This window comes from Mandrillus leucophaeus, unplaced genomic scaffold, assembly GCF_000951045.1.
Source record: "Mandrillus leucophaeus isolate KB7577 unplaced genomic scaffold, Mleu.le_1.0 Scaffold118, whole genome shotgun sequence".
NCBI lineage: Eukaryota > Metazoa > Chordata > Mammalia > Primates > Cercopithecidae > Mandrillus > Mandrillus leucophaeus.
In genome coordinates, this window is record NW_012100098.1 from 2,954,302 (window position 1) to 2,971,746 (window position 17,445).

Genomic DNA, 17,445 nt, shown 5'->3' on the forward strand with positions numbered 1-17,445 from the left:
GCCTCCCAAAGTGCTGTGATTACAGGTGTGAGCCACTGCGCCTGGTCTTACTTTTTTTTTTTTTTAAGAAAAAAAATCACTCACTAAATTTTTAGGTAAGGAGCATGTGCACATAATAATCCCAGTAATAAAATGTTGCAGTATTAACTTTTTATTTAAAAAGACACTAGTGATTAGGCCAGGTGCAGTGGCTCACGCCTGTAATCTCAGCACTTTGGGAGGCCAAGGGAGGCAGATTACTTGAGGTCTGGAGTTCGAGACCAGCCTGGCCAACATGGTGAAACCTTGTCTCTACTGAAAATACAAAAATTAGCTGGGTGTGGTAGCACACTCCTGTAATCCTGGCTACTCAGGAGGCTGAAGCACGAGAATCACGTGATCCTGGGAGGTGGAGGTTGCAGTGAGCCGAGATCACGCCACTGCACTCCAGCCTGGGCAACAGAGCAAGACTCCATCTCAAAAATAATAATAATAAATAAATAAAAAGACAGTAGTGAGAAAGTTACTTTTTTTTTTTTTTGAGACAGAGTCTCGCTCTGTCACCCTGGCTGGCATGCAGTGGCACAATCTCGGCTCACTACAATCTCCGCCTCCCAGATTCAAACGATTCTCATGCTTCAGCCTCCCAAGTAGCTCGATTACAGCCATGCGCCACCATGCCTGGCTAATTTTGTATTTTTAGTAGAGATGGGGTTTCTCCATGTTGGTCAGGCTGGTCTTGAACTCCTGACCTCAGATGATCTGGCCGCCTCGGCCTCCCAAAGTGCCAGGATTACAGGCGTGAGCCACTGCACCCAGCCGGACTCTACTAAACTTTAATAAAGTTTAAATTTGCATTCCAATGCCATTTAAAAAGTCAAACTAGGGAGATGTGGTAGCTCACATCTATAATCCTAGCACTTTTGGAAGGTGGAGGCGGGAGGATCACTTGAGCTCAGGAGTTCAAGACCAGCCCGGGCAACACAGTGAGACCTTCTCTCTATTTAGGGGGGGAAAAAAGTCAAATTAAATGACTTCCTTCAACATTTACAAAGATATATTGGGTAAATATGCCAAAGGGTCATCTCTTATTTTGACATGGAATCTATATAACATAAATTACCCAACCCTACAACCCACCCCTTTTTGGGAAGGACATTGTTAATAAACAAAATGGTCAAATAAAGTGAAAAACACAAAATGAAAGAATTTACCACTGAGAGACCCTCACTAAAGTATTTGGCTACTAAAAAAAGTGCTTTAAGAAGAAGCAAATTGAGCCAGGCATAGTGGCTCATGCTTGTAATTCCAGCAATTTGGGAGGCTGAGGCCGGCAAATTACCTGAGGTCAGGAGTTCGAGACCAACCTGGGCAACATGATGAAACCCCGTCTCTACTAAAAATACAAAAATTAGCTGAGCGTGGTGGCAACACCTGCAATCCCAGCTACTGGGGAAGGTGAGGCACAAGAATCACTTGAACTAGGGCCAGGCACGGTGGCTCATGCCTGCAATCCCAGCACTCTGGGAGGCCAAGGCAGGTGGATCATGAGCTGTCTCTTATACACATCTAGATGTGTATAAGAGACAGGCTGAGATTACAGGTGTGCAGCACCACACCCGGCTAATTCTTATATTTTTAGTAGAGATGGGGTTTCACCATGTTGGCCAGGCTGGTCTTGAACTCGACCTCAGGTGATCCACCCACCTTGGCCTACCGAAGTGCTGGAATTACAGGCGTGAGCCTCCACGCCCGGCCCATCACTGCTTTTTAAGTTCTCTACAGACACTGTGTGCCTTACTGACTGCACCCAGGTAGACTGCTCTCACTGCCCTATCTTTGGTGCCATTAGATAGTATAAGGTTTGTGGAAAAGGAGGAGGGGTTGGGATCCAAAGCATAGGTAGAAGGACTGTCCTTGGCCCGGAGGGACAGATAATCTTTTTAACCAGAAGGAAGGAAGTAATCATGGAAGGGCACAGATGTGGGAGTGTGGCATCAGGAAGTTGAAGGAGTTGTCATCATATGCCTTCTATTTCCCCTGTGAGGTCACCTGCAAGGCCATCCCTACTGGGGGAGGGATATGCCACACTCCCTTGGCCTACTGCAATTAAACAACTGATTCATCAAATCCATGCTCACTAAGCAAATGATTTGGTTCCCCTTATAGGCTTGCTCATGGGGCAAGTATGTGCTGACCATACAGATTTCTCATAATAGGCCACGTGTGATGGCTCACATCTATAACCCCAATACTCTGGGAGGCTGAGGTGGCAGTGTACTGCTTGAGCTCAGGAGTTCAAGACCAGCCTGGGCAATAAAGTGAGACCCCAACTCTACACACACCTGTAGTTCCAGCTACTCAGGAGGCTGAGGCAGGAGGATCACTTGAACCCGACAGATTGAGGCTCTAGTGAACCATGATCGCACCACTGCACTTCAGCCTGGGTGACAGAGCAAGACTCTGTCTAAAATAAAAATTTCTCATAGTAAATTCATAAATTGATTTTTGAACATGATTTAGTTTCTGCGTAGCCTGACTATGGATAACAAATTGTGGTCCTTTTTACAGTTATACCTCTTGCTGAGCTATTGCTTTTACACCAAGTGACTCAAGTAAATCTCCGGGCCTTCAGAGGCATGGGCCAGATCCACAATAAGCAGCAACTCAGGCTAACCTCCCCAACCCCTAGGTCATGCCTTGCTCAGCAAAAGCTGGCTTTTCATTCGCTGTCGCTGGCCCAACTTCCATCTCTTCTCTCTCAATTCATTTCTACATACACCTATTCATTGAGATATCTTAAATTAGCTGTTAGTGTATTGACCTACTAGTTTCTCTATGAAGGTATTTCCAAGAACAATACAGGAAATAAAACAAGCACGTCAGTGAAATATATGGGTATACCACCATTATTTATTTATTTATTTATTCCACTGTTCATTCAACAATATTTACAGACCATAAACCCTGTGCAAAGCTTACTATGAGAACTGCGGGAGATACAAAGTCCTCATGGTATTTATAATTCAGCAAAAAAAAAAAAAAAAGCCATTCGTTCCACAAAGAACAGGCTTGCAGAAACACACTCTGGTTGAAGCGGGGAGAAAATCAGAAATAAACACAAAACACTCTATAGTAAAAGTGATTAAAGGAGAAATAGGCTACCAAAGGAAATCCCGCAATCTGAGTAACTTTAAATATATGACGATTTTTTTTTTTTTTTTTTTTTTTTTTTTTTGAGACAGAGTCTCGCTCTGTCACCCAGGTTGGAGTGCAGTGGCGCGATCTATAGCTTACTGCAAGCTCTGCCTCCCGGGTTCACTCCATTCTCCTGCCTGAGCCTCCCAAGTAGCTGGGACTTGTACCTGCCACCGCGCCAGGCTAATTTTTTGTATTTTTAGTAGAGACAACGTTTCACCGTGGTCTCGATCTCCTGACTTCATGATCCGCCCACCGCGGCCTCCCAAAGTGCTGGGATTACAGGCGTTGAGCCACAGCACCCGGCCAAAAAAATATGACGATTGTTTAGAGACAGCCTTGCTTAAAGGCAAAGGTTATAGCAACCCCTTTGGAATTAAGCATGAAATTAACTCAGGACTTTCTGATATATAAACAATGTGCTAGTCTCTCTATAGAAGCAGTGGGTCTGGCTTTGAATTAGTCTATAAGTTCATTTAGGGTTGTGCCCCCTAATCCTCATGTATTGCCATTCGATACTGGATCTGTCCTTCCTTCCTCCCTCTTGCTCTTCTTCATCACAGTTTGTGCACCATCATAAATATGATGTGGTGTTTCCATGGCTTGGAATTTTCTGCCACGGAATCATCTCAGTTATGCGTAGTCTTTCACACACTACCACCCAAGTTCTGTGTAAATTATTTGATGACCTCAGGTATTTTTAAAAGCGCCTAGCACACAGCAGATGCTCAATTAAGATTCATTTCCTCCTTTCTTTCCTTCCGTTTTTTTCCTCTCCCCTGGTGAGGAAGGGAGGGAAAAACAGGAACAAAAAAAATGATAGAGGTCTTGTAAGACAGCATCTTTTTGGTGTAAAAATACTGAAAAAGTTGAAACCATTTTTTATTGCCTACCTTGTGTCTGCGGGCTGTAAGGAGATAGGAGTTTGGACCTTTTCTTTTCATAGCCCTTCTGGGTGATGTCCCCTAAAATAGCAAGAAACAGAAATAGGTTATGCATTATTCTTACTCTGTGGTTTTCCACCGTAAAAATAAAATTAATTACAGAGTTATAGAACTACCCCATATAGAGGCAGGGGGTTGGGGTGGGGAGATGTATGGTTCTTTGCCAAGGATTTTGCTATGTATGATTTCCCAAAGGCTTGGAGCTGACTCCCTGTAGAATACTATAGAGCTTGTCCCAAAACCAATCTTGCATAGCAATATGCTGTATACCATGACAGAGATCCCCAAGTTCCCAGGCATCCCCAGCTTCCTTGGTATTTAAGATATCCCAAAATGGAATGCAGCAAGGCTGACAATGATTTCTCTCTGGAGTTTCACTTTATCAAATGAGTACAACTGGTTTCTGAGGTATTCACTTACATTGCTATACAGAACCACATAAAAGTAAGAGAAGACAAAGTTCAGGCTCTGGATGGTATAATTAAAAGGGCTTTCTGCACCCTAACACCTGTGCTGGAACCTGGGACTAGAATTCTCACACCCTCTCCCCTTAGTTTAATGCTTTGTCTTATTTATTCATGTGGCTCTCTTTTCCACAAGGTTAAATTTAAAAGTATGTATGATGCACACACAAATTAGTGCATATACCAACAAATGCAATAAGGATAAACTGATAAATACAGGAGAAAATCTGTAGTTGAAGTGGCAAGAAATGGACTTGATACTAAGGAAACGGGAATAGATGGATGAGTAGAGAGCAGGGTTAAAAGGAACAGGAAATGCAGAGAAACAAGAGGAAGTTAAGGGAGAATGAGTGATTTAAAGCTGAGGGATGAAAGATATGTGGGGAGGTGACATGACAGAGCACTGCTTTCTGAAAAAGAACGTTTTAAAATAATAGATAACTTTATTTACCGTGAAGCCTTACACAGAACCTAATATATAAAACAGGAAAAAAAGTCAAATTGTGGCATAAAAAGTACTTTAAACATTCAAAATTTTAATATTCACTTATGAGGGGGAAAAAGCATGTTTGATGGATACAAATTAGCAATCAAGGGTGACAAATGTCAGGTGCTGTTGGCCTCAGCCTCCAATGCTGCAGTGGATGGTGGAGAGGAAGCAGGGATCACTGAAAAGGGCTAGAGCAGAACACTGCACTGCAGCAAGTTCACCCTTGCTAGGAGAATGTGTTGTCAGGAACCAAGACTAAAAACCAGAAGGAGTAGATGTTGCTCCAGTGCTACCACAGAGATCTGGGTAAGAGTAAGTAGTAACTTGAATTAAAGATAGTGGTAGAAGGGATGAACGAAGTGAATGAATTAAGAGGAAGACCACAGGATTTGCTGACTGGTTGAAAGTAGGAGCTGGGTGCAATGGCTCATGCCTGTAATCCTAGCACTTCAGTAGGTCAAGGCGGGTGGATCAGACAAGGTCAGGAGTTCAAGACCAACCTGGCCAACACAGTGAAATCCTGTCTCTACTAAAAATACAAAAAATTAGCTCGGTGTGGTGGTGCATGTCTGTAATCCCAGCTACTCAGGAGACTGAGGCAGAAGAATTGCTTGAACCCGGGAGGTGGAGGTTGCAGTGAGCCGCGATCGCGCCACTGCACTCCAGCCTGGGTGACAGAGCAAGACTGTCTCAGGAAAAAAGAAAGAAAGTAGGGTGGAGCTGGTTTCTTGTTTGAGGTGTGTGTTTGGTGAGGTCGAAGAAAAGAGTTAAGCTTAGGACAGGCCTGTGGGACACACAAGAAGAGACAGCTAATCAACAGTTGGTTTTATGGATCTAGAACTCAGGAAAGAGAGATTTGGAATCATTGGGATACAGTTGAAAAATAAAATGATACAATCCTCTTAATTTGCAAGTTTCTATCAAAATTGATTCAGCAGCTGTACTCCTAAGAATTTATTCAATGATAATATTCACACACGTGCTGTGCTCTATTGTTTACAGTAAAAAAACAAACTGGCAGCAATCTACATGCTTATATTATAGACCATCTATATCAGTGGCTTTCAACTAGGAGAGTTTTGTCCCCCAGGAGACATGTGACAATGTTGGGAAACATTTTTGTCACCATGGTAGAAGAGGTGCTACTGGCATCTAGGGGATAGAGGCGAGGGATGCTGCTAACATCCTGCAATGTCCTACAACAAAGATTTATCCAGACCAAATGCCAATAGTGCTGAGAATGAAAAACCCTAATCTATGTAATAATGTGCAAGTAATCCAAATATATTGCCACGGGAGATGTAATACATTATGTGTAAAAGGCAAGCTGCAGAACAGTAGGTATAACATAATATGATTCTGTAAAAAATTAAAATTTTGTTTAAAAAAAGTAAGAGCTGTGTTTGCATATATACAGAAAATAATTTGGAAGGCTATATACTAAATTGTTTATCCTTGGGTGATTTTCACGGGGGGGGTGTGTGTGTGTGTGTGTGCGTGTGTGTAGATACATATATTTTGGAGGCAGGGTCTCCCTCTATCACCCAGGCCGGAGGGAGTGTAGTGTTGTGATCATAGCTCACGGCAAACCTCAAATTCCTGGACTCAAGGGACCTTCACCTCAGCCTCCCAAGTGGCTGGGACTATAGCCATGTGCCACCATGCCTGGCTAGTTTTTGAATTTTTTCTCAAGACAGAATCTCGCTTTGTTGTCCAGGCTGGTCTTGAACTCCTGGGTTCAAGCAATCCTCTCACCTTGGCCTCCCAAAGTGCTAGAATTACAGGTATGAGCCACACTTGGCCTGTTTTATATACTTTAGTAGAGTTCAATTTTTTAAAAAATAAACCTGATTTATATGAACTCAAAAGTACACATTTTTCTAAGAATGAATGGTCCATAGGCGTATATTTGCTAACAAGATGGTTTACGCAGTACATTCAATTTTAAGAATAATATTTTTGATAGGTCATCGGATGGGGGAAAAAAAAAGAAAAGAAAAATAGCTGGGTGCGGTGGCTCACGCCTGTAATCCCAGCACTTTGGGAGGCCGAGGCAGGCAGATCACCTGAGGTCAGGAGTTCAAGACCAGCCTGGCCAACATGGTGAAACCCCGCCTCTGCTAAAAATACAAAAATTAGCTGGGAGTGGTGGCACGTGCCTGTAGTCTCAGCTACTTGGGAGGCTGAGGCAGGAGAATAGCTTGAACTCAGGAAGCAGAGGTTACTGCGGTGAGCCGAGATCACGCCATTATACTCCAGCCTAGGCAACAAGAGTGAAACTCTGTCTCCAAAAAAAAAAAAAACAAAAAAAAAGGATTAATGTGTTTGCACACATGTAAAAATTTTTTTCTATGTACGCACTAGAAAAATGTGCATGTTTACACACCAAAATATTAACAGTGGTTAGTTATGGCTTGCAAGATTATGAAGTGGTTTTATAGTTTCTTTTCCTTCTTTCCTTTTTGCTCTTATTTCTAATTTTTCTACAATGAACATTATTTCAAGAAACAATAAATATTTTAAAACTTCAATCATGACTACTTACTACACTATACAAATTTAATCGCAATGGTCCTTCATCTGTTTCCCTAGTGAAATACAGAAACTGTGAATTTTTGTTAAAAAAAAATTAATTAAACCTTTTCAAATTAGCCAACTCAAGACTTTGGGGAATTTCAAACAGTACATACAGCTAACAGGGGTACAGAAGCCTACCAAGGAAACCGTCATTAGAAACAGGAAACCATGTCTTTTATTGTAAAAGAAATACTAGAGCATTCTCCTGTTCCATTCCCCACTCACAAGATCCCCTACCTCCACCCCCTACCCTGGCACAAAGGCCACTTCTGATGGCTCAGAACACATCTGGCAAAGTGACAAAGTGAAAGGCCTTTAAAAAGCTTTCTTCAGTGCTTAAGTCTCAGTCAGGCACTGTCAGTAAATGATCGTGGGACAATCTGTTAGATTTGGTATCCTGGACGTTAATCAACTACTAACCACCTCAGGTTTTGAAAGAGGTCAATCAAGAGAGTCTGGTTCAGCTAATTAGCTCCATCAGATCCACAAACGAGCAAAGAAGTTAAGGAGACCTGGAAGAAGCTGAGCTGCAGTGAGAATGTGAGGACTACGACGCTAGGCCAACAGTAACTTTAAAATGCCCTCCCCCTTTTCTGACTACAAGACCCTGCTCAAAAGTCACCCCTCTGTGGTGCCTTCCACTACTTCCTCCTAGTGCGCCTACAAATCTGCATACATGTCTGTGATAGCACTTAGCACACCACTGGTATTTTAATTATGTGTTTACACCCCATGTCTCCCTGCTAGACTGTGCACTTGAGGGCAGGGATTGTGTCTTGTTCATCGCTGTAGCCCGCCCACAGCCTGGCACAATAGACGCTTGTTGAACGAGTGACTGAATGAATTAATAAAATGGAGGCAGTGAGAGAACAATAAATCAAAAAGACATGTGTACTTGGGTGGAAAACTAGAAATGGGAGAAAAAGAGATCTTTAGCAAGAGCTGAAAGGCTCAGGGAATGGAATTTAGTGGACCAGAAGTTTACTAAAACTTGACAGCTAGACCTTAAAGGTGAACAAAAAAGCAATGCTTGGACTGCCTGAAGAGAGGAAGAGTATATAAATCACAAGGCACTAAAAGCTAGAGAACTCCAAGCCAGATATAGATACATCCCTTAGCTAGAGGGCAAGACCAGACAGAAAGAATTCAGTGAGAATCTGTTATTTCACATTTCTGTGGTTGCCACCTATAGTCCGTGCTCTTAAATCATCCTCACCACCTGTACTTACACAGATTTTGCTGCACTACAGCAATGTTTTCCAACCTTGTCCAATGTTTAAGATTCTCCCAAGGAACTTGCAAAAATACAAATTCCCAGACCCCTCCCATGGAGACTCTGATGCACTAAGTCTGAATTAAGATCCAGAAATCTCTACTTCTAACAAGCATCTTCCAATGAGTCCTAAAGCCAGGCAAGTTTGGAAATTGCTGCAGTGAGGAATCCTGTCCGGGGTATGCTGGATGGTTCTGCAGACTGAATGTGAGGAGGGAACTGATTGGGAGGAGGGGGAAGAATGCTCGCTGGGCTATCCAGCCTCAAGGGAGAGCATGGAACCTCTGGAGTTCAGACACTGAGTCACACCACAGGCTTTCTTACTCAGAATAGACTTTTTGCCATCTGGCATATAGAACAAGAAGGAGAATCATAATGATGCCTATATAAAATTTGCATTAAAATGGCGTATGTCTAAGGTAAACCTGTTGTTCAAGTTTTTTTGAGAAATAAACAAATACAGGGAGGATTAGCCTTCCCCTCCCACTAGAGTAACATCTTTTGTCTAGGTGCCTGCAGCGCTTGGCAGGAGTGGAGGCAGGCACAGAGCCTTGTATGAAGACACTGACCTAAACCAACAAGAGACTGGTCGTGGCAAGTCTGGGACCCACACGCTGTGAGACTGTCCAGCTGCATCAGAATTACCACAGTCTTCAACAGCCAGCAGCAGACATACAGAAAGACACATGTGTGAGACTGAGTATAAAGGACATATGTTTCCAACTTCTCTCCTCACCATGAAAAGAGCTTGGCACAAGTGGCCCACAAATCATCTTCAAGTTGATTGAGAGAGGGCTGTGAGAAGGTGTTCGTGAGCCTGCCAGCCACCCAAGCCTCCTAAAAGCCACAAGGTGGTAAGGAGAACAGTCGCATAAGTAGTGAGCAGTTAGGTGTGTATTTACACCAGAGAGGTGGGTGACAGCGTGCTGTGATGAAGCTCAAGGGTCTGAGCTAGACAGAACCACATTTGAGGCAAAAGGACTCTTGACAAGTTTTATTTCTTGATAAATCTGTTTATTTCTTTTTCTAAGACAGGCTCTTACTCTGTCACCCAGGCTGGAGTGCAGTGGCACGATCATGGCTCACTTGTGGGCTCAAGTGACCCTCCTGCCTCAGCCTCCTGAGTGGCTGGGACCAGATGGGCGTGCTATCACAACCAGCTAATTTTTAAAAAGTTTTTTTTTATAGAGACAAGGGTCTCACTATTGCCCAGGCTGGTCTCAAACTCCTGGGCTCAAGCAATCCTCCTGCCTTGGCCTCCCAAAGTGTTGGGATTACAGGTGTGAGCTAATGCACTCAGCAGAGCCTCAGTTTCTACATTTGTTAAATGGGGAAGAGTCTCTCCCTTGCAAAGTTTTCACTGTGATTTAAAATATAGGGTCTGGACTACAGAAAATAACATCAACAAACATTGACTAAAAGCCTACCCTACTGGCCAAGTAGGGGTAGGGGTAGACAATTATGTCACAGAGAAGAGGCAGAGGCAAACAAACATGACTAACACTCCATAATTAAGCACCATGGGAGACATGCACACAAATGCAGCACCTTCTGGAACCCAGAAGGTAGCACTGCGATCTTGGCCAGAGTAGGGAAAGAAATGCTTTACAGAGCAGACATTTGGTTTGGGTCTGGCTTTTCATTCTCTTATCAGAAAGGTGATATAAATTCCTAATGATACAGTCACTTAGTCGTTTGCTAGTTTTACTCTGCTGCTGACTGGCTCTGTATAGGCAGAGCCATGTTTGGTAGTTGTTCAGGATTCCTATCTCCCAGAGAAATGGGGCAATGCTAAGTAACTTTCGTTTATGACCTTGTGTAGTACCTTGAGCAATTAGGGGCTAAATAAACACAACATCTGAAAAATTCTGGAGGGTCATCAAGTCATATGTATAACTTTTTCTGTTGGGAACAATCTTAATGGACAGACAGCAAGGGTTACAGCTGCAGCCATAAACTTCCTGCCCCAGTGGAAATAAAAGAGCATGTGCCATGCAACCCTGCTTCAAAGTCACAGCTATGCAATCAGGGGTGATGATGGAGGGTGGGGGGGACTTTGGGAAGGAAAGAAAAGCATTTTTGAGCACTGAATGGATGCTATGCAGGTCACTAAGCAAAGACAAATAAAATAGTATCTTCGCCTTCAAGGAGTTCCCAGTCTAAACAAATATTACCATAAAAGTGCAAGTGCTACACTCAAGATTATGTGCAAAGTCCCATGGGAGCAAGGAGAGAATGGTAACGAAAATTATAATACTCGATAAGAACATATAAGTAGGCCGGGCGCAGTGGCTCACGCCTGTAATCCCAGCACTTTGGGAGGCCGAGGCGGGTGGATCACCTGAGGTCGGGAGTTCGAGACCAGCCTGACCAACATGGAGAAACTCCGTCTCTACTAAAAATACAAAATTAGCTGGGTGCAGTGGCCCATGCCTATAATCCCAGCTACTAGGGAGGCTGAGGCAGGAGAATTGCTTGAACCTGGGAGGCGGAGGTTGCGGTGAGCCGAGATCGTGCCATTGCACTCCAGCCTGGGCAACAAGAGTGAAACTCCGCCTCAAAAAAAAAAAAAAAAAAAGAACATATAAGTAAAATAACACCTATCAAGGGCCTCCTATGTATCAGTCTCTGTTCCAAGAGCCTCACAACAGCCTTATCAGGTGATATTAACATCATTTTTCTCATTTTATAGGTGAGGACAGTGAGGCACAGAAGTTTAAGCAATTTGCCTACAGTCACACCTAGTAAGTGCTGTGATCAGGATCTGAATCCAGGCAGAATTGGCTCCAGAGCCCCTGCTCTTAAACACTACCATATATTCATTTTTAGAGAGACGCTCCAAATTCTACTTCAGAAAGATTGAGAAGATATCACAAAAGTTGCTCTTGGGTTAGGTCTTGAAAGGATGACCATCAGGAGAGATAGACACTGAGGGTGAAGGCACAGTTTATCAAACCCAGAGTTTGGAAAAGAGTGGCATGCTTGGAACAACAGATATAGAAGCTGTAATTTCAATCACTGATGAACAGAGATGGACCTACTGCTGCTCCTGCAGCCTAAGCTGAGGCAGGACTTGGCCATTTGTGCCTCACCACGAAATCCTCAGACACTTGACGTTGAGGGCTGATAGTCGCCTCATGGGCCCATCAATTTACTTCACTCTTCAAAAAATGGCACTATATAACACCACCACCAACCTAACTTTTCGAAACATTCTTTTAACTTTTTTTATTTTTTATTCTTTAACTTTTCAAAACATTCTGATATCAATTCATTTGATTTGGCTGAAAACCTTCTTCAATAAATGGAAAAGGCATTACCTTCATGAGAACAAGAAACTGAGATGTGAAAATATACATGTCCTGCCTAAGTTAGACTAGAATCTCTGCCTTTTTCTTACTGCTCTTTGTCCGTTGCTATTTGTAGGTGGCCCCTAAATCAGATGCAATTTTAAAAAATAAAACCTGTTGTCCATAAATAAACAACATAAGCAATTATCATGAATCACTTCAAAATATAGATGACATTCCAAAATGTATTAACAATTCTTCTGCTCCTCAACAAGACCCTGGCTGAACTGTCTCTTTTAATCTCTTTCATCTTTTATTTACTTATTTTTTTGAAACGCAATCTCTCTCTGTTGCCCAGGCTGGAGTGCAGTGGTGCAATCTTGGATCACTGCAACCTCTACCTCTGGGGTTCAAGAGTTCTCCTGCCTCAGCTTCCCAAGTAGCTGGGACTACAAGCAAGTGTCACTACTCCCAGCTAATTTTTATCTTTTTAGTAAAGACAGGGTTTCATCATGTTGGCCAGGCTGGTCTCCAACTCCTGAACTCAAGTGATCCACCTGCCTTGGCCTCCCAAAGTGCTAAGAATATAGGCATGAGCCACTGCACCCGACCCCTTTCATCTTTTAAACCAGACAGCCAACTACGGAAACTGTGTCCAATTGGTGTTTTAAAAATAGCAAAAAAAAATCATTATACATCATTACTAAATATTCATTTACACAGAATGTGGCCGTTCTGTTTTGTTAAGGAGTAATTAGGAGAGAAATAAATGAGAGACTAAAATAAAACTTATAAAGAGTCAACATCTTCAAATCTATACCTGAATCTAATCATCCTATTCTATCCTTTACATGTAAATTTTAGACCAGGAAGGTGGTTCGTGTTGGCTATGGCTGGAGATGGGGAATAGGACTAGGGTTCTCACTACTCATACATGAGGGGTACAAGTAGACGAATAAAGAGAAAGAGATAAAAATATAGCCGAGAATGTGAATGAGGGCAATCTTAAAGCAAAGCTGAAAAAGGCAGAGGATGTGAATACTATCCAGGACATGCTGGCTAGAAGATAAAAATTTCATTATTATATTTTATCATGTTCTCCTCACAATGATAATTCCATCCAATGCAACATACATAGCAGCCACCCATCTTCAAATATCCTCTTTCCAGAGGTGATCTAGAAAGGCTCACAAACATACGAAATGAAGCTCACAGTCATACAAAACAAGGACCTTAACCCTTAAATCAGCTCCTGGCCTCTGTCTTCCCCGATTTTTCTTGCTGTATCTTATTGAAAGTGTCCAACAGGATTCCAAAGAATTTGCAACCTTGAATTATTTTAAAACCTCTCTGGAGTTTCCTTCTACACAGAGGTAGAATTAATCTTATGATGAAAACAGTAAAAAGATATAACATTTTCATAGTTTAGCCAGAAATAAAGCTCTGTTAAACTACTTCAATCTGTTGAAAGAAGATGAAAATTTTTATTTTATCTAATTTTTTTTTTGGAATAAAATCAGTGGTTCTCAAAGTCTTCAACGGGCAGTCTGCAAAAGCTATAGTTTTAACTCAACCTTGCTAATCTTACACATGATTTTTCAAGGAAATTAACTTCAGGACATTCAAATTTCCATTCTCATTAGATATCCTCTCACCTCATTTAGGACAATGACTAGACATTTTCCATGTCAAGAACTAGAGAATAAGCACAGACTGCTTTCTCCGCAAACACATACTATAGAATTGCTTTGGCTGCACAGCCCTGTTTTCTAGGTCAAACATACGTGACTTCTTACAAATGGTATTTCACCTAAGGCACCAAGCAAGTTCAAACAAAAAGCAACAAAGTAAAACACTTAAAACACTGAGAAACTGATCTGTAAGTCTCATCATCAGGTGCTGGTTAAATTAATTCATCTAATGCAAAAGGTATGTCTATTTGTCCACTTAGAAAAACCATGCCTGCAAATAAGACGTTTGCTATACATAATCACCTGAAGGCTTCAAAGGGACAGGTGGAATCCAGGGGATGGTTCAGTCCATAGAAAAAGCACGGGTTCTAGCATGAAACAGATCTGGGTTTGAATGCTGAGTCTGCCATTTACTTACTTCTTGACAAGTTACTTAACAACTTTGTGCCTTAGCTTCCTAATAGGTAAAACTGGAATAACTTCTACCTTGAGTGTTTATAATGAGTCTTCAATGAGAGAATGAATGCAAAAGTCCCTGGCACACAGCACATACTCAACTTGTTTTAGTTGACAACTCCCCAGCCCCAACCCCACCCTTAAGTCCTAAGAATAACTACCTTTAAAAGGATTATCTAGAAAATTCTGGGTTGTTAAATTCTCTCTTAAAAAAATAAGACAGAATGCATCAAGTATCACTTAAGTTGCTCCACAGTGCTAGACTCAGATCATGGTACTAGGCTCAGCACTAAGAGCCAACAAAGTTAGTGCCTTTGGATGCTAAGGGCCTAAAAGAAGGAAAACTGATGTCGCAAAGAGGAGTATACAAATATCTAAACCAGAAATGAGCAGAAATCAGTTAAAATGCATATATGTAAATGTATGTAAATAAACCATGCCATTATGCACAAAACAGTGCTACGTGCATCTAATTACAAATGTTGCCAAACTTTCAGAAAAAAAAAAATGGCGAGGGGAAGAAAAGTAATTTCATTATGGCTTCTTCTTTCCCCCTTTATCTTGGTAATTTTTCTCTAAAGATTAGAAAACCGTTTCTAGCGTTAACAGCTAGTTATTTTCCAACTATTCTGCTTTTATTCTTGCATCAATTGGAGCAATTTTTTTAAAACCAGGCAATAAGTAATAGCATCTATACCAATCACTGAATCTGAATTAAATGGTGCATGTGCCAGGCAATCTTTATCAATAGTCTAGATAAAATTAACAATGATCAAAATCTAAGTATGTCCTTTGGCAGGCACAAAAAAAGTGAAAACTTTTAAAGAGATGAAGAATTTTGTTGGTAGCCAATTCATACTGCTCTGGAAACCAAAGATGTAGAGGGAAAAACACAAGTAAGGAGAGTACTGCCACTGCCACAGCATGGGGATCGCAAAAGCAGGTTGCCTAGGCCAGAGTGGAAGAGGGTTTTTCCAATGAGGCAGTAAACATCACCATTCTGTGTTTGGCATAAGTTTATAAATTTGTGTTCAAGTCCCAGTGTCCAAAGACTTAGGTTTTCCTCCCCATTTTGTTACGAACTATTTATCTGATACTGAGCAAGCCACTATACGTGTCTGGTCCTCAGTCTCTTCATCTGTAGGAATAAGGATCTCATGGGCTCTAAGGCTGCTTTAGCTCAATGTTGGATGAATGCCATTTGTCTGGCACTGTTACATATGGCAAGTCAAAAACAAGGGAAGATATCCAGCAGGCAACAGGAGAGAGAAACTCTAGAATGGATATATAGATTTTAGAACCATCAAGCGTAGGAGGTGGTAGCTGAAGCCTTGGGTGTGAATGATATCACCCAGAAGGAATGCAGCATGAGAGAAGAAGGCAGCCAGAAAAGGAATCCTGGGGTAAACTAACATTTAAAGAACAGGCAGAGGAAATGGAGACTGTGCTGACACACAGTGGGGAGACCAGGAGGGAATGAGGAAAATGGAGGCAGAGAGAAGATGAGTGTACACTGTCACAAATATAAAATAAGGATCAAAAAATAACTACGGGATTTGGCAGGTAGATCATCAGTGGCCCAGTTAAGAACACTTTTAAAGGAACAGTGAAGGAAGAAAACAGATTATTTAGGACACTGAAGAATGAGTAAGAGGTGAAATGACAGCAATAGATTTCCTTCTTTCAATGTTTTGTTAAAAAGGGAATGAGATATGGGGTAGTATTACAGAAGGCTAGAGTCAAAGCAGGTGAGTTTTTTTTTCTTTTTCTTAAAGATGGACAAATATGTAAGTTACAAAGAAAGCTATTAGAAAGATACTGATTCCACCAAAAAAAACTAAGAACTTCCTACGTACAAGGCACCACTTTAGTGGGCATAGTGATGAAGTTTATAGTTTCTCCCAGCATGGAGAAACATCCGAGAAGAATTCCATAATTAATGATTTAATTACAAGTTTGATAAGGGTTAGTGTTGTCAGTGGTTAGGGCCAGGGCTTCTCAACCTGTGCTGGGAATATGGTATCTGCGCTGATGCTTTATGGGTGTGGAAATGTTAATACTCAGTCCCTTGGGGCAGTTTAGCCGAGCTTCAGGGAACTGAAAGTCTTGAGCCAGTCACCTCAAACAGGCAGTCTTTTTACCCCACTGTATTGAACAAATATTATCATTTTCCGTGTTTATCGGAATGTATCAAAGGTTTAAAGCACTGTAGGACTTTAGAGATACCTTTTCTCTAAGAAAAAGGGTAAAGATGGGTAGGCAGGTACAGGTGTTGGAGCACTGGGAGTGAGGACAGAAGATGACAGGGCTCTGGCTTAACAACCTCTAAATTTCTTTCTGCACAGGAGTCAGAGTAAAGGTTTTCTTGTTTATTTTCCCCTCTACATTCATTCACTGCTTAGTTCATTCTGGGCACCATTCATCTAAGCATCCACATACATTAATCCATGTAGTCCTCAAAACAATCCCATGGAGAGTATTATGAGTCTCAGTTTCCAGGTGGGAAAGTGAGACACAGGGAAATTAACTGACCTGCACAAGGACACAGCACTGTGAGAGCCAGCTTCAAAGCAGATGGTCTGGCTCCAGCATCCAAACTCTTACCTACCTCTCAGTGCTGCCTCTCTAAGGTCTTTGCTGACAGGAATGAAGAGGTGGAAGAGAGGGTTTGGGTAAAGATATTCAGAGTAGCCACTACAGGAATGGGAGGCACATGCTCTGAAGTTAATATAGATTGTAGCTCCAACTCCACCAGTTATAGATCAGTTATGAGACTGAAAAACTTAAACTTCCCTAAGCCTCAATTTCCTCAACTGTAAAACAAAGATAACAGAACCTACACGTTATTATAAAGATTAAAAGAGATAATATAGGCCGGGCGCGGTGGCTCAAGCCTGTAATCCCAGCACTTTGGGAGTCTGAGACGGGCGGATCACGAGGTCACAAGATCAAGACCATCCTGGCTAACATGGTGAAACCCCGTCTCTACTAAAAAATACAAAAACCTAGCCGGGCGAGGTGGCGGGCGCCTGTAGTCCCAGCTACTCGGGGGGCTGAGGCAGGAGAATGGCGTGAACCCGGGA

At 42.0% G+C, this 17,445-nt stretch overlaps 1 protein-coding gene across 1 annotated transcript in view; it reads right to left on the reverse strand.

Annotated features, from left to right (window-relative positions):
• DIP2B (DIP2 disco-interacting protein 2 homolog B (Drosophila)) overlaps positions 1-4,137 on the reverse strand; it is a 159,906-nt gene extending 155,769 nt beyond the window's left edge. Inside the window, exon 1 of the mRNA XM_011964405.1 lies at positions 4,071-4,137. The gene's annotated coding sequence lies outside the window, so the exon portion shown is untranslated. The remainder of the gene's footprint in view (positions 1-4,070) is intronic.
• Between the last annotated feature and the right edge of the window lie 13,308 nt (positions 4,138-17,445).